Source organism: Heteronotia binoei, unplaced genomic scaffold (genome assembly GCF_032191835.1).
Source record: "Heteronotia binoei isolate CCM8104 ecotype False Entrance Well unplaced genomic scaffold, APGP_CSIRO_Hbin_v1 ptg001149l, whole genome shotgun sequence".
NCBI lineage: Eukaryota > Metazoa > Chordata > Lepidosauria > Squamata > Gekkonidae > Heteronotia > Heteronotia binoei.
In genome coordinates this window covers 18,951-31,411 of record NW_026800193.1, presented here as the reverse complement: position 1 = coordinate 31,411, position 12,461 = coordinate 18,951, and the positions used below count along the sequence as shown (strand labels likewise).

Sequence of the window (12,461 nt, the reverse complement as noted above, 5' to 3'; positions counted from 1 at the left end):
GTCACATAAGAACATAAGAGAAGCCCTGTTGGATCAAGCCAAGGGCCCAACCAGTCCAACACTCTGTGTCACATAAGAACATAAGAGAAGCCATGTTGGATCAGGCCAATGGCCCATCCAGTCCAACACTCTGTGTCACATAAGAACATAAGAGAAGCCTTGTTGGATCAGGCCAAGGGCCCAACCAGTCCAACACTCTGTGTCACATAAGAACATAAGAGAAGCCATGTTGGATCAGGCCAAGGGCCCATCCAGTCCAACACTCTATGTCACATAAGAAAATAAGAGAAGCCCTGTTGGATCAGGCCAAGGGCCCAACCAGTCCAACACTCTGTGTCACATAAGAACATAAGAGAAGTCATGTTGGATCAGGCCAATGGCCCATCCAATCCAACACTCTGTATCATATAAGAACATCAGAGAAGCCCTGTTGGATCAGACCAATGGCCCCTCCAGTCCAACACTCTGTGTCACATAAGAATATAAGAGAAGCCATGTTGGATCATACCAATGGCCCCTCCAGTCCAACACTTTGTGTCACATAAGAACATAAGAGAAGCCATGTTGGATCAGGCCAGGGGCCTATCCAGTCCAACACTCTATGTCACATAAGAAAATAAGAGAAGCCCTGTTGGATCAGGCCAAGGGCCCAACCAGTCCAACACTCTGTGTCACATAAGAACATAAGAGAAGTCATGTTGGATCAGGCCAATGGCCCATCCAATCCAACACTCTGTATCATATAAGAACATCAGAGAAGCCCTGTTGGATCAGACCAATGGCCCCTCCAGTCCAACACTCTGTGTCACATAAGAATATAAGAGAAGCCATGTTGGATCAGACCAATGGCCCCTCCAGTCCAACACTTTGTGTCACACCAGGTGCCATCAAGTGGTCCACCAGTGGGGCTAGAAGCCATTCCACTTTGCCCCACCCCCAAACACAAGAATACAGAGCATCACTGCCCCAGACAGAGAGTTCCAACGATGAGCTGTGGCTAATAGCCACTTATGGACCTCTGATGGCCACAGGAATAAAAGCTTTAAAAGGGGACTCAAGAGATTCATGGAGGATAAGTCTGTCAACGGCTACAAGCCATGGTGACGGAGGGGAACCTCTACCTTCAGAAGCACTAAAGCTCTGAATCCTGGGGCCAGGAGGCTGCAGCCAGGAACCTCAGTGGGTATTGTGAACTTCTGGAGATTAACTGATCTCCAGAAAATAGAGAGCAGTTTCCCGGGAGAAAATGGCTGCTTTGGATTGTGGAGTCTATGGAAAAAGAAGAAGATGATGACTATAGATTTATACCCCACCCTTCTCTCTGAATCAGAGACTCAGAGCGGCTTACAATCTGCTATATCGTCTTCCCTCACAATAGACACCCTGTGAGGTGGGTGGGACTGAGAAGGCTCTCATAGAAGCTGCCCTTTCAAGGACAACTCCTGCGAGAGCTATGGCTGACCCATGGCCGTTTCAGCAGCTGTGGAGGAGGGGAGAATCAAACCCAGTTCTCCTAGATAAGAGTCTGCACACTACTTAACCACTACACCAGACTGGCTCTCTGAGATCCTTCCCCTCCCTAAATCCTGTCCTACGTAATTTCCACCCCCAAATCTCTAGGAGTTTCTGAATCCTGAGTTGGCAGCCTCACAAACTATTAACACTGTTAACTAAGACTCACAGGATCAAATGGAATGCACCTAAGAACAAAAAAAAGGGCCCTGCTGGATCAGACCAGGAAAAGTCCATCTAGTCCAACCTGCTGTCTCACACAGTGGCCAACCAGTTCCTCTGGAGGGCCAACAACAGGGCAGAGAGGCCGAAGCCTTCCCCTGAGGAGAACCTCAGAAGAGCCCTGCTGGATCAGACCAGTGAGGGTCCATCTAATCCAGCCTCCTGTCTCACACAGTGGCCAACCAGTTCCTCTGGAGGGCCAACAACAGGGCAGAGAGGCCGAGGCCTTCCCCTGAGAAGAACCTCAGAAGAGCCCTGTTGGATCAGACCAGTGAGGGTCCATCTAGTCCAGCATCCTGTCTCACACAGTGGCCAACCAGTTCCTCTGGAGGGCCAACAACAGGGCAGAGAGGCCGAGGCCTTCCCCTGAGAAGAACATCAGAAGAGCCCTGTTGGATCAGACCAGCGAGGGTCCATCTAGTCCAGCCTCCTGTCTCACACACTGGCCCACTAGTTCCTCTGAAGGGCCAACAACAAGGCAGAGAGGCCGAGGCCTTCCCCTAAGAAGAACCTCAGAAGAGCCCTGTTGGATCAGACCAGTGAGGGTCTATCTAGTCCAGCCTCCTGTCTCACGCAGTGGCCAACCAGTTCCTCTGGAGGGCCAACAACAGGGCAGAGAGGCCGAGGCCTTCCCCTGAGGAGAACCTCAGAAGAGCCCTGCTGGATCAGACCAGTGAGGGTCCATCTAGTTCAGCCTCCTGTCTCACACAGTGGCCAACCAGTTCCTCTGGAGGGCCAACAACAGGGCAGAGAGGCCGAGGCCTTTCCCTGAGAAGAACATCAGAAGAGCCCTGTTGGATCAGACCAGCGAGGGTCCATCTAGTCCAGCCTCCTGTCTCACACACTGGCCCACTAGTTCCTCTGAAGGGCCAACAACAAGGCAGAGAGGCCGAGGCCTTCCCCTAAGAAGAACCTCAGAAGAGCCCTGTTGGATCAGACCAGTGAGGGTCCATCTAGTCCAGCCTCCTGTCTCACGCAGTGGCCAAGCAGTTCCTCTGAGGGCCAACAACAGGGCAGAGAGGCCGATGCCTTCCCCTGAGGAGAACCTCAGAAGAGCCCTGCTGGATCAGACCAGTGAGGGTCCATCTAGTCCAGCCTCCTGTCTCACACAGTGGCCAACCAGTTCCTCTGGAGGGCCAACAACAGGGCAGAGAGGCCGAGGCCTTCCCCTGAGAAGAACATCAGAAGAGCCCTGTTGGATCAGACCAGCGAGGGTCCATCTAGTCCAGCCTCCTGTCTCACACAGTGGCCAGTCAGTTCCTCTGGAGGGCCAACAACAGGGCATAGAGGCCGAGGCCTTCCCCTGAGGAGAACCTCAGAAGAGCCCTGTTGGATCAGACCAGCGAGGGTCCATCTAGCCCAGCATCCTGTCTCACGCAGTGGCCAACCAGTTCATCTGAAGGGCCAACAACACGGCAGAGAAGCCAAGGCCTTCCCCTGAGAAGAACATCAGAAGAGCCCTGCTAGGTCAGGCCACTGAGGGTCCATCTAGTCCAGCCTCCTGTCTCACCGTGCGGCCAACCAGTTCCCCTGGAGGGCCAACAACAGGGCAGGAAGGCCGAGGCCTTCCCCTGAGAAGAACCTCAGAAGAGCCCTGTTGGATCAGACCAGCGAGGGTCCATCTAGCCCAGCCTCCTGTCTCACGCAGTGGCCAACCAGTTCATCTGAAGGGCCAACAACACGGCAGAGAAGCCAAGGCCTTCCCCTGAGAAGAACATCAGAAGAGCCCTGCTAGGTCAGGCCACTGAGGGTCCATCTAGTCCAGCCTCCTGTCTCACCGTGCGGCCAACCAGTTCCCCTGGAGGGCCAACAACAGGGCAGGAAGGCCGAGGCCTTCCCCTGAGAAGAACCTCAGAAGAGCCCTGTTGGATCAGACCAGCGAGGGTCCATCTAGCCCAGCCTCCTGTCTCACGCAGTGGCCAACCAGTTCATCTGAAGGGCCAACAACACGGCAGAGAAGCCAAGGCCTTCCCCTGAGAAGAACATCAGAAGAGCCCTCCTAGGTCAGGCCACTGAGGGTCCATCTAGTCCAGCCTGTCTCACCGTGCGGCCAACCAGTTCCCCTGGAGGGCCAACAACAAGGCATGGAGGCCAAGGCCTTCCCCTGACGTTGCCTCCTGGTTCTTGGATTCAGAGGATTAGTGCCTCTAAATGCGGCAGTTCTCTTCAGTCACCATGGGTAGTAACTACTGATAGACCTCTCTCCTCCATGAATCCATCTAATCCACTTTTCAATACCGCTTTATGCATCGCGTATGACAGAAGGTCACTTCTGAACCCAGCAAACTACAACCTATTACGGACGTAACTTTTCTATGAATTCTGCAACTATCATGGGAAAAGCTCTCCTTTAAAAGGATTAGAAATATACACAGTGCTTACTTTCCCATTAAACCTGGTCTTCCTTTCATGCCTTAACAACACAAAATGCATAATTTATAACTCGGCTGGCATACAGAACTGTACTAATTGACACATTTACAGAATTTTAAAAGTTGAAATGCCTTTGCCTTCTAGACAGAAAACTGCAAACAGACCCAGAGAGGTGCGAACTGCTTCGCCCTGTGCTACCTGAATACGTGCTTTGCTACTGAGAGGGAGGGAAAATAAAATATGGAATTAGAAAATGAAATGTTGTACGGTAGAAAAGAAAGCGTATCATACGGACAGGAGCAGATCTCAGTCACAACAGACCAAAATATCTACATTGAAAACACTGAACTCTTTAATACTGCATCATCATTAGACATATTATAGTCAGTGTTCCCTCTAAGCTGAGTTAGCGTGAGCTAGCTCACAGATTTTTAGCCTCCAGCTCACACATTTTTGTTTTACCTCAGGAAGGATGGCCCCTGGCCAGTGTTCCCTCTAAGCTGAGTTAGTGTGAGCTAGCTCACAGATTTTTGGCCTCCAGCTCACACATTTTTGTTTTACCTCAGGAAGGATGGCGCCTGACTAGTGTCCCCTCTAAGCTGAGTTAGCGTGAGCTACCTCATAGATTTTTAGCCTCCAGCTCACACATTTTTGTTTTACCTCAGGAAGGATGGCACCTGACTAGTGTCCCCTCTAAGCTGAGTTAGCGTGAGCTACCTCACAGATTTTTAGCCTCCAGCTCACACATTTTTGTTTTACCTCAGGAAGGATGGCCCCTGGCCAGTGTTCCCTCTAAGCTGAGTTAGCGTGAGCTACTTCACAGATTTTTAGCCTCCAACTCACACATTTTTGTTTTACCTCAGGAAGGATGGCCCCTGGCCAGTGTTCCCTCTAAGCTGAGTTAGCGTGAGCTACTTCACAGATTTTTAGCCTCCAACTCACACATTTTTGTTGTACCTCAGGAAGGATGGCCCCTGGCCAGTGTTCCCTCTAAGCTGAGTTAGTGTGAGCTAGCTCACAGATTTTTGGCCTCCAGCTCACACATTTTTGTTTTACCTCAGGAAGGATGGCCCCTGGCCAGTGTTCCCTCTAAGCTGAGTTAGTGTGAGCTAGCTCACAGATTTTTAGCATCCAGCTCACACATTTTTGTTTTACCTCAGGAAGGATGGCCCCTGGCCAGTGTTCCCTCTAAGCTGAGTTAGTGTGAGCTAGCTCACAGATTTTTAGCCACCAGCTGACACATTTTCGTCTCAGCTCAGGAAGGATGACCCAAGAGCACAATAATTTATGCAGTAATTCACAACTAGTTTGGGGTAGTGTTTAAGTGTGCAGACTCTTATCAGGGAGAACCGGGTTTGATTCCCCACTCCTCCACTTACGGCGGCTGGAATGGCCTTGGGTCAGCCATAGCTATCGCAGGAGTTGTCCTTGAAAGGGCAGCTTCTGTCAGAGCTCTCACAGCCATCCTTACCTCACAGGGTGTTTGTTGTGGGGGGAGAAGTTGTAGGAGATTGGAAGCTGCTCTGAGTCTCTGATTCAGAGAGAAGGGCAGGGTATAAATCCACAGTCTTCTTTAATGCCAGTAGCTCACAAAGTAAAATTTTTGCTCACAACGCTCAGAAGCTTAGAGGGAAGATTGATTATAGTACAGTTTCAGGTAGAGGATTTTCCCATATATCAGGGGTGGCCAACAGTAGCTCTCCAGATGTTTTTTGCCTCCTCTTGTGGATCAAAAACTGGCTAATTAATAGGAAGCAGAAAGTGAGTATAAATGGGTAGTCTTCACAGTAGAGGACTGTAAGCAGTGGGGTGCCGCAGGGCTCAGTATTGGGTCCCATGCTCTTTAACTTGTTCATTAATGATTTGGAGTTGAGAGTAAGCAGTGAAGTGGCCAAGTTTGCAGATGACACTAAATTGTTCAGGGTGGTGAGAACCAGAGAGGATTGTGAGGAACTCCAAAGGGACCTGTTGAGGCTGGGTGAGTGGGCGTGAATGTGGCAGATGGTTCAATGTGGCCAAGTACAAAGTAATGCACATTAGGGCCAAGAATCCCAGCTACAAATACAAGTTGATGGGGTGTGAACTGGCAGAGACTGACCAAGAGAGAGATCTTGGGGTTGTGGTAGATAACTCACTGAAAATTTCAAGACAGTGTGCGATTGCAATAAAAAAGGCCAACGCCATGCTGGGAATTATTAAGAAGGGAACTGAAAACAAATCATGCCCCTGTATAAATCGACGGTGCGGTCTCATTTGGAATACTGTGTACAATTCTGGTCACCGCACCTCAAAAAAGATATTATAGCATTGGAAGAAGTGCAGAAGGGCAACTAGAATGATTAAAGGTTTGGAACACTTTCCCTATGAAGGAAAGTTAAAACGCTTGGGACTCTTTAGCTTGGAGAAACATCGACTGCGGGGTAACATGACAGAGGTTTACAAGATTATGCATGGGATAGAGAAGGTAAAGAAGTCCTTTTCTTCCTTTGTCACAATACAAGAACTCGTGGGCATTCAATGAAATTGCTGAGCAGTTTGATTAAAATGGATAAAAGGAAATACTTCTTCACCAAAAGGGTGATTGACATTTGGAATTCACTGCCACAGGAGGTGGTGGCAGCCACAACCATAGCCACCTTCAAGAGGGGTTTAAATAAAAATATGGAGCAGAGGTCCATCAGTGGCTATTAGCCACAGTATATGTGTGTGTGTGTGTGTACACACACACACACACACATATTGGTCACTGTGGATGGGCCACTGGCCTGATCCAACATGGCTTCTTGTATGTTCTTATGTACAGCTCCCATCAGCCCCAGCCATTGGCCATGCTGGCTGGGGCTGATGGGAGTTGTAGGCAAAAAACTTCTGGAGAGCTACTGTTGCCCACCCCTGCCATATATTGCTGCCTGGTCCTTTTAACTGAGATCCCAGGGGTTGAACCTGGGACCTTCTGGAGGGGAAGCAGACCCACTCGTGACTCTTCAGGGTCTCAGGCAGAAGTCTTTCACATCACCTACTACCTGGACATAAGAACATAAGAGAAGCCCTGTTGGATCAGGCCAGTGGCCCATCCAGTCCAACACTCTGTGTCACAGAAGAACCTAAGAGAAGCCATGTTGGATCAAGGCCAAGGCCCATCCAGTCCAACACTCTGTGTCACATAAGAACATAAGAGAAGCCCTGTTGGATCAGGCCAGTGGCCCATCCAGTCCAACACTCTGTGTCACATAAGAACATAAGAGAAGCCATGTTGGATCAGGCCAATGGCCCATCCAGTCCAACTCTTTGTGTCACATAAGAACATAAGAGAAGCCATGTTGGATCAGGCCAATGGCCCATCCAGTCCAACTCTTTGTGTCACATAAGAACATAAGAGAAGCCATGTTGGATCAGGCCAATGGCCCATCCAGTCCAACACTCTGTGTCACATAAGAACATAAGAGAAGCCATGTTGGATCAGGCCAATGGCCCATCCAGTCCAACATTCTGTGTCACATAAGAACAAAAGAGGAGCCATGTTGGTTCAGGCCAGTGGCCCATCCAGTCCAACACTCTGTGTCACATAAGAATATAAGAGAAGCCATGTTGGATCAGGCCAAGGGCCCATCCAGACCAACACTCTGTGTCACACAGTGGCCAAAAAAACCCAGCTTCCACCAGGAGGACTGTCAGTGGGGCCAGGACACTAGAAACCCTCCCACTGTCCCCCTCCCCCAGCGCCAAGAATACAGAGCACTGCTGCCGCAGACAGAGAGTTCCATCTGGATCGGGCCCCTGCAGCTAAGTCTTTTCCTGCAGAGCAATTTCCAAGCCGATGTTCTGCCCGATGCAACTTGGGCCTTCTAAACAAAAAATCAGCTTTAAATCTGAGTCTCTCCCGCAAGACCAACGTATGCGGTCTCAGACGTCCTTTCCGCCTGGGGCGCCAGCAGCATCGTCGCTACCGAAATGCCACAGCTCCGGGCACAGAACTGCCTTTTCAAAACGCAATAGCCCTTCTGCCTATTACCTTACTAATAAAGATGATTAAAGAGAACCAGAAATCATCTCCCCTCCCCCCCCCCAGTTTTTATTCAGGGGAAACCACAGAACCTGGGAATTTGCATCTAGCAACTGTCAGTTAAGGAACTGCTCAGTTAATTATCTTAATGAAGCGCATTCTCAGCTCTGATCGGCAGAGATAAAAATCAGTCATTAAGCTTTATTAGGCAAAACCGTTCATCTCCTGGACTATCCCGACTCTTTTCAGCACCGCGTTCCTCCTCTCATGCTCAGTTTCTTTTTGGGAAAGCGCACGATTTAGTATTAAAACAATAATCCGCATCTACAACAAGGTAGATATTTATGACGGGCGAGCAATCCGTTAGGTCATAAATCTCTCTCTTTTAACCTCCAGATAGTAAACAAGGCAAATGTCAAGCCTGGCAACAATCGGCTTGACAATTAGTGCTTAATTAGCTTTCCTGTCATTTTTAAACAAAGCAAGAGTCAAGTCGCGCCTTTAAAACCAACCAAGTTGGTCTTAAAGGTGCCACTTGACTCCGGCTTTGTTCAACTGCTTCAGACGAACACGGCTATCCATTTTGGATCTGCCATTTTTAAAGTTAGCATTGCGTTAGCCAGTCTTCCGAAGCGGGAGATGACGACGGACAGAAGAAAATCTACAAAAACCACCGATGGAGGTCACGAAAAGGGGGAGAGGGAGGTGGAAAATGCAATGTACTTGCATTGAATTTTTTTAATATTAACACAATATATAACATATTGCAGAATAATAAAAATTGTTTTACAAAAAAAGAAAATCTACAAAGGCGCAGGCAAAGTGGGGTGCAGATGGAGTTACCAACTTCCACCACAAAATGGACAGACATTCATATGGTCTGGAAGAAAAACATGAATGTTTGGGAGAGAAGGTGGCTCAGTGGTAGAGCATCTGCTCGGGAAGCAGAAGGTCCCAGGTTCAATCCCCGGCATCTCCAACTCAAAAGGGTCCAGGCAAGTAAGCGTGAAAAACCTCAGCTTGAGACCCTGGAGAGCCATGAATGGGGCTGTGGCTCAGTGGTAGAGCATCTGCTTGGGAAGTAGAAGGTCCCAGGTTCAATCCCCGGCATCTCTGACTAAAAAGGGTCCAAACAAATAGGCGTGAAGAACCTCAGCTGGAGATCCTGGAGAGCCATGAATGGGGCTGTGGCTCAGTGGTAGAGCATCTGCTTCGTAAGCAGAAGGTCCCAGGTTCAATCCCCGGCATCTCCAACTAAAAAGGATCCAGACAAATAGGCGTGAATAACCTCAGCTGGAGACCCTGGAGAGCCATGAATGGGGCTGTGGCTCAGTGGTAGAGCATCTGCTTGGGAAGCAGAAGGTCCCAAATGTTCAATCCCCGGCATCTCCCACTAAAAAGGGTCCAGGCAAGTAGGCGTGAAAAACCTCAGCTGGAGATCCTGGAGAGCCATGAATGGGGCTGTGGCTCAGTGGTAGAGCATCTGCTTCGTAAGCAGAAGGTCCCAGGTTCAATCCCTGGCATCTCCAACTAAAAAGGGTCCAGGCAAGTAGGCGTAAAGAACCTCAGCTTGAGACCCTGGAGAGTCATGAATGGGGCTGTGGCTCAGTGGTAGAGCATCTGCTTGGTAAGCAGAAGCTCCCAGGTTCAGTCCCCGGCATCTCCAGCTAAAAAACGGTCCAGGCAAGTAGGCGTGAAAAACCTCCGACTGAGACCCTGGAGAGCCGCTGCCAGTCTAAGCAGACAAGACTGACTTTGATGGCCCGAGGGGGGTCTGATTCAGTAGAAGGCAGCTTCAGATGTTCATATGTTCAACAGACCTCTGTACAGATGATGTTCATGTTACTGCCGAAATGTATACATTGCTGTTGAAATATGACACCGAAGAAGAACAGTGTGCGACTGCAATTAAAAAAAAAAGGCCAATGTTATGCTGGGAATTATTAGGGAGGGAATTTAAAACAAATCAGCCAGTATCATAATGCCCCTGTATAAATCGATGGTGCGGGCTCATTTGGAATACTGTGTACAATTCTGGTCACCGCACCTCAAAAAGGATATTATAGCATCGGAAAAAATTGTAGAAAAGGGCAACTAGAATGATTACGGCGGAGCACTTTCCCTATGAAGAAAAGTTAAAACGCTCTTTGGTTTGGAGAAACGTCGACTGCGGGGTGACATGATAGAAGTTTACAAGATTATGCATGGGATAGAGAAGGCAGAGAAAAAAGTCCTTTTCTCCCTTTCTCACAATACGAGAACTCGTGGACATTCAATGAAATTACTGAGGAGTCGGATTAGAACGGATTTAAAAAAGTCCTTCTTCACCCAAAGGGTGATTAACATGTGGAATTCACTGCCACAGCAGGTGGTGGCGGCTACAAGCACAGACAGCTGCAAGAGGGGAATGGATAAACATCTAGAGAAGAGGTCCATCAGTGGCTATTAGCCACAGCGTATTGTTGGAACTCTCTGTCTGGGGCAGTGATGCTTTGTATCCTTGGTGCTTGTGGGGGGGGGGCACAGTGGGAGGGCTTCTAGTGTCCTGGCCTCACTGGTGGACCTCCTGATGGCACCTGGTTTTTTTTGGCCCTTGTGTGACTGAATGGACCATTGGCCTGATCCAACATGGTTTCTCTTATGTTCTTACGTCTTTAACAGCTGCCAAACTGCATGATAAAATGGGCTAAGAATTCTGGACATGATATACTAATAGAGCAGTGGGAAAGATTATGGTTGATGGGACCGAAGTTCAAATGATACGTTAATCTTAAAGAAAAAAATATCCATACGATGATGTTTCGTTTATATGACACCAGATAAATTGGCCAGAATGTACAAAAAAACCCTTTAAAGGTTGGAAATTTGAACAACGTGAAGGAACATTTGAGCATATGTGGTGGACTTGTGATAAAGCCAAAAAAATATTGATGCAAATACAGTGAATTTTGAAAATGAATGTGCAAACAAAAGAAGCTTTTTTGTTGGGACTGACAGAGACAAAACAGTCATACAACCTTTTTTCTATAGATGACTGCAGCAGCAAGGTTTCTATGCACATAATTGGAAATCTACAAAAATACCTACAGCAGAAGATTGGTAGTTAAAGATGTTAGAATTAGTGGAAATGGCTGAACTTACTTCTTTAAGTAAAGAAAAAACGTTATCTACTTGGAAGCCCCTAATTGACTTTCTGCATGCAAAAAGAAAAAATGATGATGCGTGGATTTGAGAAAGATAAGGGTATGTAATTAAATTTCTACAATATAGGAGGGAAAGGCTATGTTAAAGGTTATGAGTAAGAGGGATAAGCTGGATTGTTGTAATAAGTGATTGTATTTTGCTTTGTTGCCGAGATAATTTTCAGTGCACTTTGCAGCTGCCTTCTACTGCACGAAATAGCCAAAGTCTCCTTCCACGTGATGGTTACGTGTGTTGGAAGTGGACTGGGAGTGCATTATACAGTGCGTGTGGAAGCGCAGCAAGTATCTGCAGAATAAATCCTTCTTCAAAGCAGAGGTGCCTGCCAGAATAACTGCAAAATAATCCACACCGGGCAATGTTACAACCCAAGATTTACATGTCGTACGTGCAGAGTTTATGGCCCTCCCTGCAGTCGAATCTTGGCAGTCTCGCTCATCTGCAGTATTTTTTGTTACAGTATTTATGGAGTCATTAAGTTTACACCACTATATATATACACACACACGCCGTGGCCATTACGTCTGCCACACGGGCCATAAGTCTCAATTCCCTGACTTGGGCGGATTTAAAATTCTGCACCAAAAGACTGTGCAGGTGTAACCTTTTGTAGCATAGAGCTGAAGACCGACTTTAAAAAAAAGGAAAAAAAAGAGGGAGAGATAAAAAGGAACATCAAACAGATCTCTCTCTTCAAAAAGTAACTGCCACAGCTTTCCACCCCTTACCGAAAAAGTCCATTCTCTTGGAAATTCTGTTAAGAGTGTGCCTGCTCTACACAATCATCATTTATAAAATGTCTTAGGAGGGAATCCAGGAAAAGAAGATGATATTGGATTTATATTCCGCTCTCCACTCCAAAATTCAGAGTCTCAGAGCAGCTCACAATCTCCTTTATCTTCCTCCCCCACAACAGACACCCTGTGAGGTAGATGAAGATAGTGGATTTATATCCCTCCCTCCACTCCAAAGAGTCTCAGAGCGGCTCACAATCTCCTTTCCCTTCCTCCCCCCCAACAGACACTCTGTGAGATAGAAGAAGATATTGGCTTTATATCCCTCCCTCCACTCCAAAGAGTCTCAGAGCGGCTCACAATCTCCTTTACCTTCCTGCCCCATAACAGACACCCTCTGAGGTAGAAGAAGATAT

General features: G+C 48.0%; 2 non-coding genes across 2 annotated transcripts; both read left to right on the top strand.

The window, feature by feature from the left end:
- Positions 1-9,291: 9,291 nt before the first annotated feature.
- Positions 9,292-9,363, top strand: TRNAT-CGU (transfer RNA threonine (anticodon CGU)). Its single transcript has one exon. It is a non-coding gene; the product is annotated as a tRNA-Thr (tRNA).
- A 204-nt stretch (positions 9,364-9,567) lies between these two features.
- TRNAT-CGU (transfer RNA threonine (anticodon CGU)) lies at positions 9,568-9,639 on the top strand. The gene has a single exon. It is a non-coding gene; the product is annotated as a tRNA-Thr (tRNA).
- The last annotated feature ends 2,822 nt before the right edge of the window (positions 9,640-12,461 follow it).